Here is a 13,422-nt window from a genome sequence, read left to right on the forward strand (position 1 = left end):
GGTTATCCTGACGAAGGGGCTGCGTCCCCGAAACGTTGACACAATAAAGGACACGATTTCTTCACCTTCAGTTACAAGTCTCCCAGTGCCGCACTTATTTGCATTGCTATATATATATATATATATATATATATATATAGCGATGTAGTATAAGGGTTCTGGCGACCAATGGTGTTAGAATATCTGAATTATATATATATATATATATATATATATATATATATATATATAAACCATATACATATAAATAAATATTTTATTTTAACACAACTTCAATAAATGGTAGATTATTATATATAAAATCGCATAAAAAGGAGTATCAGAATCCTCCACTAAAAAAAACACACAGGTGCTATAATAAAAGTAGTATTTAGGAGAATCTTAACTAGAGATGTGCACCGGAAATTTTTCGGGTTTTGTGTTTTGGTTTTGGGTTCGGTTCCGCGGCCGTGTTTTGGGTTCGAACGCGTTTTGGCAAAACCTCACCGAAATTTTTTTGTCGGATTTGGGTGTTTTTTTTCAAAAAAACCTAAAAAACAGCTTAAATCATAGAATTTGGGGGTCATTTTGATCCCAAAGTATTATTAACCTCAATAACCATATTTTCCACTCATTTTCAGTCTATTCTGAACACCTCACACCTCACAATATTATTTTTAGTCCTAAAATTTGCACCGAGGTCGCTGGATGGCTAAGCTAAGCGACCCAAGTGGCCGACACAAACACCTGGCCCAGTCTGCCACACTTTGGAGGGTGAAACCAATAAAAAAAATTTAAAACATGTTTTTTTTCTTTTTTTTCTTTCTTGGTAATATCAGATCTATTTATATTAGAAGGGATTAGGTACTTGGTTTGTCTTTTTTGGAGGCACAAGTAATATTTATATATTTTTTAAAATAATATTTTTTTATTTTTTTTTATAGATGGATGGTAAAATCCCTGAAAAAAATGGCGTGGGGTCCCCCCTCCAAAGCATAACCAGCCTCGGGCTCTTCGAGCTGGTCCTGGTTCTAAAAATGTGCGGAAAAAATTGACAGGGGATCCCCCGTATTTTTAAAACCAGCACCGGGCTCTGCGCCTGGTGCTGGTGCAAAAAATACGGGGGACAAAACGAGTAGGGGTCCCCCGTATTTTTCACACCAGCATCGGGCTCCACTAGCTGGACAGATAATGCCACAGCCGGGGGTCACTTTTATACAGTGCCCTGCGGCCGTGGCATTAAATATCCAACTAGTCACCCCTGGCCGGGGTACCCTGGGGAAGTGGGGACCCCTTCAATCAAGGGGTCCCCCCCAGCCACCCAAGGGCCAGGGGTGAAGCCCGAGGCTGTCCCCCCCATCCAATGGGCTGCGGATGGGAGGCTGATAGCCTGGAGTAAAATGTCTGAATATTGTTTTTTCCAGTAGTACTACAAGTCCCAGCAAGCCTCCCCCGCAAACTGGTACTTGGAGAACCACAAGTACCAGCATGCGGGAGAAAAACGGGCCCGCTGATACCTGTAGTACTACTGGGAAAAAAATACCCAAATAAAAACAGGACACACACACCGTGAAAGTAAAACTTTATTTCATACGTCGACACACACATACTTACCTATGTTCACACGCCTACATCGGTCCTCTTCTCCATGTAGAATCCACGGATACCTGAAAAGAAAAGATCAATATACTCACCTCAACCAGGGTTCAGAGATAAATCCACGTACTTGTAAAAAAACAACAAACCGGACACCCGACCAAACGGACTGAAAGGGGTCCCATGCTTACACATGGGACCCCTTACCCCGAATGCTGAGAGTCCTCTCCGTGACAGCTGTCACAGAAAGGTGCCTTCAGCCAATCAGGAAGCGCTACTACGTGGCGCTCACCTGATTGGCTGTGCGCTGTCTGTGCTGTGACAGCGCATCGCACAGCTTTCTCCATTACTTACAATGGTGGGAACTTTGCCGTCTGCGGGGGTTACCCGCGGTCAGCCGCTGACCGGCGGGTGACCCCACCGCTAGCCGCAAAGTTCCCACCATTGAATATAATGGAGGGAGCTGTGCGATGCGCTGTCTGAGTTCAGACAGCGCACAGCCAATCAGGTGAGCGCCACGTAGTAGCGCATCCTGATTGGCTGAAGGGACCTTAGTGACAGGAGTCACGTGGGGTCCCGGCTCATTCGGGGAAAGGGGTCTCATATGTCAATATGGGACCCCTTTCAGTCTGCAGGATCGGGTCTTTGCGTTTTTTTATTTTGCCAAGTACCTGGATTTATCTCTGGACCCTGGCTGAGGTGAGTATATTGATCTTTTCTTTTCAGGTATCCATGGATTCTACATGGAGAAGAGGGCCGATGTCGGCGTGTGAACATAGGTAAGTATGTGTGTGTCGACGTATGAATTAAAGTTTTACTGTCACGGTGTGTGTGTCCTGTTTTTATTTGGGTATTTTTTTTCCAGTAGTACTACAGGTACCAGCGGGCCCGTTTTTATCCTGCATGCTGGTACTTGTGGTTCTCTAAGTACCAGCTTGCGGGGGAGGCTTGCTGGGACTTGTAGTACTACTGGAAAAAACAATATTCAGACATTTTACTCCAGGCTATCAGCCTCCCATCCGCAGCCCATTGGATGGGGGGGACAGCCTCGGGCTTCACCCCTGGCCCTTGGGCGGCTGGGGGGGGGGGACCCCTTGATTGAAGGGGTCCCCACTTCCCCAGGGTACCCCGGCCAGGGGTGACTAGTTGGATATTTAATGCCACGGCCGCAGGGCATTGTATAAAAGTGATCCCCGGCTGTGGCATTATCTGTCCAGCTAGTGGAGCCCGATGCTGGTGTGAAAAATACGGGGGACCCCTACTCGTTTTGTCCCCCGTATTTTTTGCACCAGCACCAGGCGCAGAGCCCGGTGCTGGTTTTAAAAATACGGGGGATCCCCTGTCAATTTTTCCCCGCATTTTTAGAACCAGGACCAGCTCGAAGAGCCCGAGGCTGGTTATGCTTTGGAGGGGGGACCCCACGCCATTTTTTCCCGTTTTTTTAAATCGCGGCAAAATCTGGCAAATCGGCCGTTTTTCGCCCGCGGGAATGTCGAATCCATTTTTCATTGAATATGGTGAATTCCGGCAGCCACCTGCCGGAATTCACCTGTCGAATTGTGTCGAATTAAAAAACGGCGATAATTTGCCGCGATTCACCGTGAATTGCATATACCCCTAAGTCTTTTCATTTTTCTAGCGAGAGGCTGAGTGCTTCCATCCTCATGTGAAGCTGAACCACTAGCCATGAACATAGGCCAGGGCCTCAGCCGTTCCTTGCCACTCCGTGTGGTAAATGGCATATTGGCAAGTTTACGCTTCTCCGACGACGATTTTATTTTAGATTTTTGAGTCCTTTTTTTACTGATATTTTGTGTTTTGGATTTTACATGCTCTGTACTATGACATTGGGCATCGGCCTTGGCAGACGACGTTGATGGAATTTCATCGTCTCGGCCATGACTAGTGGCAGCAGCTTCAGCACGAGGTGGAAGTGGATCTTGATCTTTCCCTATTTTTGGAACCTCAACATTTTTGTTCTCCATATTTTAATAGGCACAACTAAAAGGCACCTCAGGTAAACAATGGAGATGGATGGATACTAGTATACTTATGGATGACGAGTGACTGACGACACAGAGGTAGCTACAGCCGTGGACTACCGTACTGCGTCTGCTAGTATAGAGATGATAATGATATAAAAAATATATATATATCACTACTGCAGGTATATATAATATAATGACGGACCTGCTGGACACTGTCAGCAGACTCCTAAACTACTAGTATGAAGAAGATAGAAAAAAAACCCCACCACAGGTAGGTATACAATTATGGACGAGCACTGACGACACAGAGGTAGCTACAGCCGTGGACTACAGTACTGCGTCTGCTAGTATAGAGATGATAATGATATAAAAAATATATATATATCACTACTGCAGGTATATATAATATAATGACGGACCTGCTGGACACTGTCAGCAGACTCCTAAACTACTAGTATGAAGAAGATAGAAAAAAACCCCCCACCACAGGTAGGTATACAATTATGGACGAGCACTGACGACACAGAGGTAGCTACAGCCGTGGACTACCGTACTGCGTCTGCTAGTATAGAGATGATAATGATATAAAAAATATATATATATATATCACTACTGCAGGTATATATAATATAATGACGGACCTGCTGGACACTGTCAGCAGACTCCTAAACTACTAGTATGAAGAAGATAGAAAAAACCCCCCCACCACAGGTAGGTATACAATTATGGACGAGCACTGACGACACAGAGGTAGCTACAGCCGTGGACTACCGTACTGCGTCTGCTAGTATAGAGATGATAATGATATAAAAAATATATATATATCACTACTGCAGGTATATATAATATAATGACGGACCTGCTGGACACTGTCAGCAGACTCCTAAACTACTAGTATGAAGAAGATAGAAAAAAAACCCCCACCACAGGTAGGTATACAATTATGGACGAGCACTGACGACACAGAGGTAGCTACAGCCGTGGACTACCGTACTGCGTCTGCTAGTATAGAGATGATAATGATATAAAAAATATATATATATCACTACTGCAGGTATATATAATATAATGACGGACCTGCTGGACACTGTCAGCAGACTCCTAAACTACTAGTATGAAGAAGATAGAAAAAAAAACCCCACCACAGGTAGGTATACAATTATGGACGAGCACTGACGACACAGAGGTAGCTACAGCCGTGGACTACCGTACTGCGTCTGCTAGTATAGAGATGATAATGATATAAAAAATATATATATATCACTACTGCAGGTATATATAATATAATGACGGACCTGCTGGACACTGTCAGCAGACTCCTAAACTACTAGTATGAAGAAGATAGAAAAAAAAACCCCACCACAGGTAGGTATACAATTATGGACGAGCACTGACGACACAGAGGTAGCCACAGCCGTGGACTACCGTACTGCGTCTGCTAATATAGAGATGATAAAGATGATAGAGATGAACAAAAAAAATATAACACTACTGCAGGTAAATATTTATATAATATAATGAATGACGGACCTGCTGGACACTGTCAGCAGAATGCGTTTATAGAATAAAAAAAAAAACACCACAGGAGTGTTTGTTTAACTTTTTCAGGCAGACAATATACTGGTGGTCACTGGTCAGTCACACTGGCAGCAAAAGTGTGCACTGTACTCCTGCTATTAACTGCACCCCAGTCTCCCCCACAATTCAGCTGTGTGAGCAGTGAGCACTCAGCACAGTCAGATATACATAGATGATATTATCATGCAGCACACTGAGGCTGAGCACAGATATGGTATGTGACTGTGTATCGTTTTTTTTCAGGCAGAGAACGGATTATAAATAAAACTGGTGGTCACTGGTCACTATCAGCAAAACTCTGCACTGTACTGAGTACTCCTAATGCTCCCCAAGTAGTAAATCAAGTGTCTCTCTAATCTATTTTACACGGAGAGGACGCCAGCCACGTCCTCTCCCTATCAATCTCAATGCACGTGTGAAAATGGCGGCGACGCGCGGCTCCTTATATAGAATCCGAGTCTTGCGATAGAATCCGAGCCTCGCGAGAATCCGACAGCGGGATGATGACGTTCGGGCGCGCTCGGGTTAACCGAGCAAGGCGGGAAGATCCGAGTCTGCCTCGGACCCGTGTAAAAAGGCTGAAGTTCGGGGGGGTTCGGATTCCGAGGAACCGAACCCGCTCATCTCTAATCTTAACTTTATTGGTAGGAGGTCATAGAGGGAGAGTCCAACGCGTTTCATCCTGTAGACTTCTTCAAAGGGACGAAACGCGTTGGTCTCTCCCTCTATGACCTCCTAAGAATTAAGTTAATATTCTCCTAAATACTACTTTTAATATAGCACCTGTGTTTTTTTTAGTGGAGGATTCTGATACTCCTTTTTATTAGAGATGAGCGGGTTCGGTTCCTCTGAATCCGAACCCGCCCGAACTTCATGTTTTTTTTCACGGGTCCGAGCGACTCGGATCTTCCCGCCTTGCTCGGTTAACCCGAGCGCGCCCGAATGTCATCATCCCGCTGTCGGATTCTCGCGAGGCTCGGATTCTATCGCGAGACTCGGATTCTATATAAGGAGCCGCGCGTCGCCGCCATTTTCACACGTGCATTGAGAGTCATAGGGAGAGGACGTGGCTGGCGTCCTCTCCGTTTAGAGAAGAGAGAGACACAGTAGAGACGAGAGAGACACAGTAGTAGTAATTTTGGGGAGCATTATTAGGAGGAGTACTACTATACTACTATACTACTTGCTGAAGTGATATAGATTAGATAGTGTGACTGTAAGTGTATTGTATTATCTGACTTGTGGGGGAGACACTGACAGTGGGGAGCAGTTAGAGTCTGAGAGCAGGACTCAGGAGTACATATAACGTACAGTGCACACTTTTGCTGGCAGAGTCAGTGCCACACTGCCATTGTTGTGACCACCGTGACCACCAGTATAATAATATATTTTGTGATTGTCTGCTTAGGACTCGGAGTACTAGTTGCAAGTTGCAACGTGAGTGACCTGACCACCAGTTTAATAATCAATCACCACCAGTTTAATATATATATATATATATATATATATATATAATTGTATATAATATATATATATATATATATATATATATATAATATTGTATACCACCTACCCATGTTTTTTTTTTTTTCATTCTTCTTTATACATACTACTATAGTAGCTTACTGTAGCAGTCTGCGGTGCTGCTGACCTGACAGTGTCCAGCAGGTCCGTCATCAGTCATTACATAATAAATATATATAGTACCTGTCCGGCTGCAGTACTAGTGATATTATATTGATTTCATCTCATTATCAATAATTTATCATCCAGTCTAGACTCTATATTAGCAGCAGACACAGTACGTTAGTCCATGGCTGTAGCTACCTCTGTGTCGGCACTCGGCAGTCCATCCATAATTGTATACCACCTACCCGTGGTTTTTTTTTTTCTTTCTTCTTTGTACATACTACTATAGTATAGTAGCTTACTGTAGCAGTCTGCGGTGCTGCTGAGCTGACAGTGTCCAGCAGGTCCGTCATCAGTCATCATTACCTAATAAATATATTATCTACCTGTCCGGCTGCAGTACTAGTGATATTATATATACATACATATATATATTGATTTCATATCATTATCATCCAGTCTATATTAGCAGCAGACACAGTACGGTAGTCCACGGCTGTAGCTACCTCTGTGTCGGCACTCGGCAGTCCATCCATAATTGTATACCACCTACCCGTGGTTTTTTTTTTTCTTTCTTCTTTGTACATACTACTATAGTATAGTAGCTTACTGTAGCAGTCTGCGGTGCTGCTGAGCTGACAGTGTCCAGCAGGTCCGTCATCAGTCATCATTACCTAATAAATATATTATCTACCTGTCCGGCTGCAGTACTAGTGATATTATATATACATACATATATATATTGATTTCATATCATTATCATCCAGTCTATATTAGCAGCAGACACAGTACGGTAGTCCACGGCTGTAGCTACCTCTGTGTCGGCACTCGGCAGTCCATCCATAATTGTATACCACCTACCCGTGGTTTTTTTTCCTTTCCTCTTTGTACATACTACTATAGTATAGTAGCTTACTGCAGCAGTCTGCGGTGCTGCTGAGCTGACAGTGTCCAGCAGGTCCGTCATCAGTCATCATTACCTAATAAATATATTATCTACCTGTCCGGCTGCAGTACTAGTGATATTATATATACATACATATATATATTGATTTCATATCATTATCATCCAGTCTATATTAGCAGCAGACACAGTACGTTAGTCCACGGCTGTAGCTACCTCTGTGTCGGCACTCGGCAGTCCATCCATAATTGTATACCACCTACCCGTGGTTTTTTTTTTCTTTCTTCTTTGTACATACTACTATAGTATAGTAGCTTACTGTAGCAGTCTGCGGTGCTGCTGAGCTGACAGTGTCCAGCAGGTCCGTCATCAGTCATCATTACCTAATAAATATATTATCTACCTGTCCGGCTGCAGTACTAGTGATATTATATATACATACATATATATATTGATTTCATATCATTATCATCCAGTCTATATTAGCAGCAGACACAGTACGTTAGTCCACGGCTGTAGCTACCTCTGTGTCGGCACTCGGCAGTCCATCCATAAGTATACTAGTATCCATCCATCTCCATTGTTTACCTGAGGTGCCTTTTAGTTGTGCCTATTAAAATATGGAGAACAAAAATGTTGAGGTTCCAAAATTAGGGAAAGATCAAGATCCACTTCCACCTCGTGCTGAAGCTGCTGCCACTAGTCATGGCCGAGACGATGAAATGCCAGCAACGTCGTCTGCCAAGGCCGATGCCCAATGTCATAGTACAGAGCATGTCAAATCCAAAACACCAAATATCAGTAAAAAAAGGACTCCAAAACCTAAAATAAAATTGTCGGAGGAGAAGCGTAAACTTGCCAATATGCCATTTACCACACGGAGTGGCAAGGAACGGCTGAGGCCCTGGCCTATGTTCATGGCTAGTGGTTCAGCTTCACATGAGGATGGAAGCACTCAGCCTCTCGCTAGAAAAATGAAAAGACTCAAGCTGTCAAAAGCAGTAGCACCGCAAAGAACTGTGCGTTCTTCGAAATCCCAAATCCACAAGGAAAGTCCGACTCCAATTGTGTCGGTTGCGATGCCTGACCTTCCCAACACTGGACGTGAAGAGCATGCGCCTTCCACCATTTGCATGCCCCCTGCAAGTGCTGGAAGGAGCACCCGCAGTCCAGTTCCTGATAGTCAGATTGAAGATGTCAGTGTTGAAGTACACCAGGATGAGGAGGATATGGGTGTTGCTGGCGCTGGGGAGGAAATTGACCAGGAGGATTCTGATGGTGAGGTGGTTTGTTTAAGTCAGGCACCCGGGGAGACACCTGTTGTCCGTGGGAGGAATATGGCCACTGACATGCCTGGTGAAAATACCAAAAAAATCAGCTCTTCGGTGTGGAAGTATTTCAACAGAAATGCGGACAACAGGTGTCAAGCCGTGTGTTGCCTTTGTCAAGCTGTAATAAGTAGGGGTAAGGACGTTAACCACCTCGGAACATCCTCCCTTATACGTCACCTACAGCGCATTCATAATAATAAGATTTTACTTACCGATAAATCTATTTCTCATAGTCCGTAGTGGATGCTGGGGACTCCGTCAGGACCATGGGGAACAGCGGCTCCGCAGGAGACAGGGCACAAAAGCAAGCTTTTAGGATCACATGGTGTGTACTGGCTCCTCCCCCCATGACCCTCCTCCAAGCCTCAGTTAGGTACCGTGCCCGGACGAGCGTACACAATAAGGAAGGATCTTGAATCCCGGGTAAGACTCATACCAGCCACACCAATCACACCGTACAACTTGTGATTTGAACCCAGTTAACAGTATGATAACAATGAAGTAGCCTCTAAAAAAGATGGCTCACAACAATAATAACCCGATTTTTTTGTAACAATAACTATGTACAAGTAATGCAGACAATCCGCACTTGGGATGGGCGCCCAGCATCCACTACGGACTATGAGAAATAGATTTATCGGTAAGTAAAATCTTATTTTCTCTAACGTCCTAGTGGATGCTGGGGACTCCGTCAGGACCATGGGGATTATACCAAAGCTCCCAAACGGGCGGGAGAGTGCGGATGACTCTGCAGCACCGAATGAGAGAACTCCAGGTCCTCCTCAGCCAGGGTATCAAATTTGTAGAATTTAGCAAACGTGTTTGCCCCTGACCAAGTAGCTGCTCGGCAAAGTTGTAAAGCCGAGACCCCTCGGGCAGCCGCCCAAGATGAGCCCACCTTCCTTGTGGAATGGGCATTTACAGATTTTGGCTGTGGCAGGCCTGCCACAGAATGTGCAAGCTGAATTGTACTACAAATCCAACGAGCAATAGTCTGCTTAGAAGCAGGAGCACCCAGCTTTTTGGGTGCCTACAATATAAACAGCAAGTCAGACTTTCTGACTCCAGCCGTCCTGGAATTATATATATATATATATTTTCAGGGCCCTGACAACGTCTAGCAACTTGGAGTCCTCCAAGTCCCTAGTAGCCGCAGGCACCACAATAGGTTGTTTCAGGTGAAACGCTGACACCACCTTAGGAAGAAACTGGGGACGAGTCCGCAGTTCTGCCCTGTCCCGAATGGAAAATCAAATATGGGCTTTTGTAAGACAAAGCCGCCAATTTTGACAATCGCCTGGCCGAGGCCAGGGCCAACAGCATGGTCACTTTCCATGTGAGATATTTCAAATCCACAGATTTGAGTGGTTCAAACCAATATGATTTGAGGAATCCCAACACTACGTTGAGATCCCACGGTGCCACTGGAGGCACACAAGGGCTGTATATGCAATACTCCCTTGACAAACGTCTGGACTTCAGGAACTGAAGCCAATTCTTTCTGGAAGAAAATCTATAGGGCCGAAACTTGAACCTTAATGGACCCCAATTTGAGGCTCATAGACACTCCTGTTTGCAGGAAGTGCAGAAATCGACCTAGTTGAAATTTTTTCGTGGGGCCTTCCTGGCCTCACCCACGCAACATATTTTTACCACATGTGGTGATAACGTTGTGCAGTCACCTCCTTCCTGGCTTTGACCAGGGTAGGTATGACCTCTTCCGGAATGCCTTTTCCCTTAGGATCCGGCGTTCAAACCGCCATGCCGTCAAACGCAGTCGCGGTAAGTCTTGGAACAGACAAGGTCCCTGCTGGAGCAGGTCCTTTCTTAAAGGCCGATGCCACGGTTCCTCTTGGAACAGACATGGTACTTGCTGAAAGCAAATCCCTTCTTAGCTCCCGAGGCCATTAGTCCTCTGTGAGCATCTCTTGAAGTTCCGGTTACCAAGTCCCTCTTGGCCAATCCGGAGCCACGAGTATAGTTCTTACTCCTCTATGTCTTATAATTCTCAATACCTTGGTTATGAGAAGCAGAGGAGGGAACACATACACCGACTGTTACACCCACGGTGTTACCAGGACGTCCACAGCTATCGCCTGAAGGTCTCGTGACCTGGCGCAATACCTGTCCCATTTTTTGTTCGGGCGGGACGCCATCATGTCCACCTTTGGTCTTTCCCAACGGTTCACAATCATGCGGAAAACTTCCCGATGAAGTTCCCACTCTCCCGGGTGGAGGTCGTGTCTGCTGAGGAAGTCTGCTTCCCAGTCGTCCACTCCCGGAATGAACACTGCTGACAGTGCTATCACATGATTTTCCGCCTAGCGAAAAATCCTTGCAGTTTTGCCACTGCCCTCCTGCTTCTTGTGCCGCCCTTTCTGTTTACGTGGGCGACTGCCGTGATGTTATCCCACTGGATCAATACCGGCTGACCTTGAAGCAGAGGTCTTGCTAAGCTTAGAGCATTATAAATTTGCTCTTAGCTCCAGTATATTTATGTGGAGAGAATTCTCCAGACTTGATCACACTCCTTGTGTGACTGCTCCCCAGCCTCTCAGGCTGGCCTCCGTGGTCACGAGCATCCAATCCTGAATGCCGAATCTGCGGCCCTCTAGAAGATGAGCACTCTGTAATCACCACAGGAGAGACACCCTTGTCCTTGGATATAGGGTTATCCGCTGATGCATCTGAAGATGCGATCCGGACCATTTGTCCAGCAGATCCCACTGAAGAGTTCTTGCGTGAAATCTGCCGAATGGAAGCGCTTCGTAATAAGCCACCATTTTTACCAGGACTCTTGTGCAATGATGAACTGACACTTTTCCTGGTTTTAGGAGGATCCAGATTAGCTCGGATAACTCCCTGGCTTTCTCCTCTGGGAGAAACACCTTTTCCTGGACTGTGTCCAGAATCATCCCTAGGACCAGCAGACGTGTCGTCGGAACAACTGCGGTTTTGGAATATTTAGAATCCACCCGTGCTGTCGTAGAACTACTTGAGATAGTGCTACTCCAACCTCCAACTGTTCTCTGGACCTTGTTCTTATCAGGAGGTCGTCCATTTTCTTTGAAGACGAATCCTCCTTTCGGTCATTACCTTGGTAAGGACCCGGGGTGCCTTGGACAATCCAACGGCATCGTCTTGAAACTGATAGTGACAGTTCTGTACCACGAACCTGAGGTACCCTTGGTGAGAAAAGGCAAATTTTGGGACATGGAGGTAAGCATCCCTGATGTCCCGGGACACCATATAGTCCCCTTGTTCTTTGCTATCACTGCTCTGAGTGACTCCATCTGGATTTGAACCCTTGTAAGTGTTCAAATTTTTCAGATTTAGAATAGGTCTCACCTAGCCTTCAGTACCACCATATAGTGTGGAGTAATACCCCTTTCCTTGTTGTCGGAGGGGTAATTTTATTATCACCTGCTGGGAATACAGCTTGTGAATTGTTTTCAATACTGCCTCCCTGTCGGAGGGAGACATTGGTACAGCAGACTACAGGAACCTGCGAGGGGGGAAACCTCTCGACATTCCAATCTGTACCCCTTGGATACTACTTGTAGGATCCAGGGGTCCTGTACGGTCCCAGCGTCATGCTGAGAACTTGGTAGAAGCGGTGGAGGGCTTCTGTTCCTGGGAATGGGCTGCCTGCTGCAGTCTTCTTCCCTTTCCTCTATCCCTGGGCAGATATGACTCTTATAGGGACGAAAGGACTGAGGCTGAAAAGACGGTGTCTTTTTCTGCAGAGATGTGACTTAGGGTAAAAAACGGTGGATTTTCCAGCAGTTGCCCTGGCCACCAGGTCCCATGGACCGACCCCAAATAACTCCTCCCCTTTATACGGCAATACATCTTTGTGCCGTTTGGAATCTGCATCACCTGACCACTGTCGTGTCCATAAACATCTTCTTGCAGATATGGACATCGCATTTACTCTTGATGCCAGAGTGCAAATATCCCTCTGCGCATCTCGCATATATAGAAATGCATCCTTTAAATGCTCTATAGTCAATAAAATACTGTCCCTGTCAAAGGTATCAATATTTTTAGTCAGGGAATCCGACCAAGCCACCTCAGCTCTGGACATCCAGGCTGAGGCGATCGCTGGTCGCAGTATAACACCAGCATGTGTGTGTATACTTTTTAGGATATTTTTCAGCCTCCTATCAGCTGGCTCCTTAAGTACGGCCCTATCCGTAGATGGTAAGCGTGTGAGCGCCTTATCCACCCTGAGGGGTGTTTCCCACCGCGCCTTAACTTCTGGCGGGAAAGGGTATACCGCCAATAATTTTCTATCGGGGGAAACCCACGCATCATCACACACTTCATTTAATTTATCTGATTCAGGAAAAACTACAGGTAGTTTTTTCACCTCACATATAATACCCTTTTTTGTGGTACTTGGAGTATCAGAAAT

The 13,422-nt window shown here is 45.5% G+C and overlaps 1 long non-coding RNA gene across 1 annotated transcript in view; it reads right to left on the reverse strand.

The window, feature by feature from the left end:
• The window catches only part of LOC134993681 (uncharacterized), a 364,487-nt gene that overhangs the window by 104,782 nt on the left and 246,283 nt on the right, over nucleotides 1-13,422 (reverse strand). The window lies entirely within an intron of this gene.

This window comes from Pseudophryne corroboree, chromosome 1 (assembly GCF_028390025.1).
Source record: "Pseudophryne corroboree isolate aPseCor3 chromosome 1, aPseCor3.hap2, whole genome shotgun sequence".
Lineage (NCBI taxonomy): Eukaryota > Metazoa > Chordata > Amphibia > Anura > Myobatrachidae > Pseudophryne > Pseudophryne corroboree.